At 47.7% G+C, this 4,116-nt stretch overlaps 1 pseudogene; it reads right to left on the reverse strand.

The window, feature by feature from the left end:
• Window positions 1-2,498: 2,498 nt before the first annotated feature.
• On the reverse strand, window positions 2,499-3,695 carry LOC147748925 (uncharacterized; annotated as a pseudogene).
• Window positions 3,696-4,116: the final 421 nt, after the last annotated feature.

The raw sequence follows: 4,116 nt of genomic DNA on the forward strand, positions 1-4,116 counted from the left end.
CACGACTGAGTTACTCTACAAGTCTTGCGTTAGTTTATCGCCTTACCAAACGTTTGGGCGCCATGTAGTGTAGTTCCTAGTTTCCCACTAGGCCCTGCGCATTGGAATAACATAAACAGTAGTATCGACGTGGAACTGCGGATATTCCAGGCCTCCACTGACTATGCTAAACTTAATTGGGTTGTGTTACCAACTAGCTCAGAGGTCACTGGAAACTTTCTTCTCTGCATAGGAAGTGATCAGCTTCCTTGGCACAGACAAGAAGGGATTCAGTTTTCCAACAACCGTGCAACATGACAACTTTGCTCCTCAGATCAAGAGTCAATCTCTAGGGTCGTGTGAAACAATAGACATAGATTTCACTCAGTCAGTCTAGTGCAGTTTACTTTCACAGTATGTAGAGAATAGAGAGACGGGCGTGTATCAATAAAGGGTTAACATTTATTGAACAGTCTTTCTTCTCGTACAAGAGAAATGTATTGCCACAATTGCAATAATTGTTATTATAAAAAGTACGTACAGTAAGATAAGTATTGCGAAATAGAACTGTAAAAGCATTGATATGGTTTCTTAGCCATACAATGGTTTAAAAGTAATAAAACATATATACAGTCATATATACATTAGGCTAACATACTCAACTGGTGCTTCTAACTAAGCCTACCCCAGTGTGCCTGACCTAAGCCTAACACGTGAAAGGGGAGTAAGTAAGTAGCTTTAAGTTAAGTTGGTTTTGCCAAGGTTTGTTTCAAGAATTCTCGTCTAAGGGTTTAGTCAACACCATACCTCTGAATAGAATGATGGAGGATTGGTATCTCCTTCAGGGGTCTCTCTCGATATCCCAGTCACCCGCGAGGGTAAACCGGAAGCGCCGGGACTGGATTTCTATGCACGAGAAATGCAGCGGCTTCTCTTCAGCGCGTCGAGGAAGGAGGGGTGACAGCGTCCGCGGGCAGCTGGAATCTGCTGGATGTCTTCGCAGAGGACGGCTGTTCAGCTCCTTAAGCGTACTGCACCATAGGTCGCGCTTTAGCGGCGATAATGGTAATCAGCAGCTTCACCACCACAGGATAGCAGGCTGCAGCGACAGAGTGCTAGATTTACCAACACAGGGTCATGCAGGTAGCTGGCATCAGCAACAGGCAACGAACTTGCATTGCTTAAGGCAACGTTGGTAATATTTATACCTGACAGGTGCCGGGTTTGACGCAAGTTTGCTGGACATAAGACGTCAATTAAAGATGTCACTAGGAAGTGACAGTTATCAGTTGCTCATTAGAGTTCCATTACTAATCAAAACATAGCAAGCGGGGATTTCCAGGTTTGCTAAGTTTTTATCTTGTTGAAGAACTCGGAGTGTTATCTAGGAATATCAGATAGTGACTGCTGCTCTGTCATTGCACTAATTGGTCGCAAAGGAAGTAGCAGAGAGTCATGCTGGAATGTGGCTCTGTTCGTGTGAGGCCAGAGATGACTTTTCAGAAAATCGCACTTGAACGGTTATGCCAATATAGGGAATAAATGGATTTATAGCCGAATAGGGGCATAAGGTCACAGTATCGATCAGGAACCTAGATAAGCACGCAACAGTGCTTCTCGTTCTATTTGTGAGTACTGGGCTTCTGTTGTTGTTAGTGCTTTGCTTGCAAAAGCTAACGGGACCCAATTACCTGGCTCAGTCTCTTGGGTAAGCAAAGCTCCAAGGCCTAATGGGTTGGCATCCACTAGCAACTCCGTGGTGCGCGTGGTATCAAAGTAGGCCATGGTTGTGCTGTCCAGCAGAGCTGATTTCACCTGTTTGAAGGCTTTGTCTTCCTCTGTGGTCCACTTCCAGGGAGTTTCTTTCTTTGTAAGGTTTCGAAGCGGCTCTGCGATGGTTTCCAGATTTGGGGTGAATCTCCCGCAGTATGTCACCATCCCTAGAAAGCTTCTTACTTCAGATGCATTGGTTGGAGCAAAGGCGAGTTGAATCGCTTGGGATTTCCTGGGATCTACTTTGACGCCTTCTGAGCTGAATACATAGCCAAAGAAGTCAATTGTCTTGCGGAAGAATTGGCACTTCTCCTTGTGGAGAGTCACACCATGTTCTGCCAGTCACTGGAGCGTAGCGCGGAGTCCTCGGTAGTGTTCCTCAAGGGTTTTGGAATGAATGAGAATATTGTCACTCACGTTCAGGACGCCATGGAGGCCTGACAGAATCTCTCTTACAGTGTTCTGAAAAATCTCTGCTGCCGAAGATATCCCAAAGTTTAATCTTTTGTACCGATGAAGCCCAAGATGGGTTGAAAACGTGGTATTGTACCTGCTCTCCTCCGCTAGTGTCAATTGGTGGTATCCGGCATTGAGGTCTAATTTCGAAAACCATTGCGAGCCATTGAGGTCAGCCAGAATGTCGTCGACCGTTGGCGGTAGATGTCTCTGGCATTTTATGGCCCGGTTGGGCATTCTCATGTCAATGCAGATTCAGATCTTCCCTGGCTGCTTGGGTTTTTCTACGACTACCATGGGGATACCCACGGAGTTGGTCCTTTTACTTTCTCGATTACCCCTTGTTGTTCCAGCTTTAGGAGTTCTTGCTCTACTAGTGGCCAGAGGTGAAAGGGGATTCGACGGTGTCTTAGCGCCACGGGTTGAACCGCCTGATCTATGTGCAGCTTCACTGGTGATCTCCTAATCTTCCCTAGCCCCTTGAACAATTGTGGGAACATGTCCAGAATATCGTCGGTCTCGAGGAGTTTTACTGCGTTAGCAAACGCAATCAAGTTGAGATCTTCGGCAGTGTGACTTCCAACGACTATATCTGCTTCTCTGTCAACAACGTGGAACATTGTTGTTACCTCTTGGGTCTCGGATTTCACTTGAACTGTCATCTTTCCTTTCAACGGAAGTGGTGTTTGGCTTCCATATGTGAAAATTCTGATTTTGGAGGCGGTAAGTGCGGGCTTCGGGTTCAGCTGTTTGTAATGTTGTGACTCCATTACGTTAACGGTCGCTCCGGTGTCAATCAGTCCTGTTACTGGGGATCCATCGATATCAATGTTGCACTTGGGTTGTGGTCGTCATCTCTTTTTAAGGTCACTTGCAAAGGACACGAAGTAGCACTCCTCGTCGTCTTCTGTGGAAGAGTCATCCAAACGTTGGGCGTGGTGAGACGGGGTTTTTGCTGACCGCGACGTTGTAGGTTCTTCTAGTGCCAGGTGTCTTATGGCTCCTGTTATTGTCCTCCTTCCTGGGTTGCTTTTGCCTCGTGAGCCCCCACAACATACGCTAGAAAAGTGGTTGGGGATGCCACACTTTGAGCACGTCTTTCCCTTCGCCGGACAACTTTCTGGAGGGTGTTCTTCTCTCCCACAGTAGCCACACTGTGACCGTCGCAGTGTACGGGTAGGTCACCTCCCTCACCCACCACGAGATGATGTGCGTATGGCGTCAGCTCACTCCGTCTTGACCGTCACTGCTTGATCAGCTTGTTGGTTGAGCGCGGCCTCCATTGCCGTTGCTCTGATGTCTGAAAGTTCGTGTGAGCGAGCGAGGATCAGAATTTCTTCTAGGGTTATGCTGGGTTGCCAAAGTATGAGTGTTCACAATGTCTTGTTGCGGCAACCTTGGATGAGCTGCGCCGTCACCTCTTTTGTCTGATCGTCCTCAGTGCACGTGCTTGCTAGTTCTCTGAGGCGTGCATGAAAAGTGTCCATTGACTCTCCTTCTCTTTGCCTGGCTTGTCTGAATTTGAACTGTACGTAGTGAGGGTTGAGCTGGGGGTCGAAGTGAGCATCCAAAGCTCGGACAGCAGCATTATAGTCAGTGTCTGCGCCAGTGTTCGGGAGGTGCGTAAACAGTTTGTATATTTCGTCCCCTGCGAAATGCAACAACAGCGATCTTTTAACGGCTCCGTCTGTTTCTCTTGTGGCTACAAAGTAGTTGTTGAGGCGGCTGACCCACACCTTCCATCTTGGTGATGCGGTCGCCGGGTCAATTAGTTCACTGAATGGTGAAAGCGCAGTGATCTGGGTGTGAACTGGGGGTGAAAGTGCAGGTGGAGCTCCTTGCTGTTGGGCTGCTTGCGCTGCAGGGTTCGACATGATGTGCCCTTACTTGTTTGCACCACCGTTGTAT

Source organism: Lissotriton vulgaris, chromosome 1_1 (genome assembly GCF_964263255.1).
Source record: "Lissotriton vulgaris chromosome 1_1, aLisVul1.2, whole genome shotgun sequence".
Lineage (NCBI taxonomy): Eukaryota > Metazoa > Chordata > Amphibia > Caudata > Salamandridae > Lissotriton > Lissotriton vulgaris.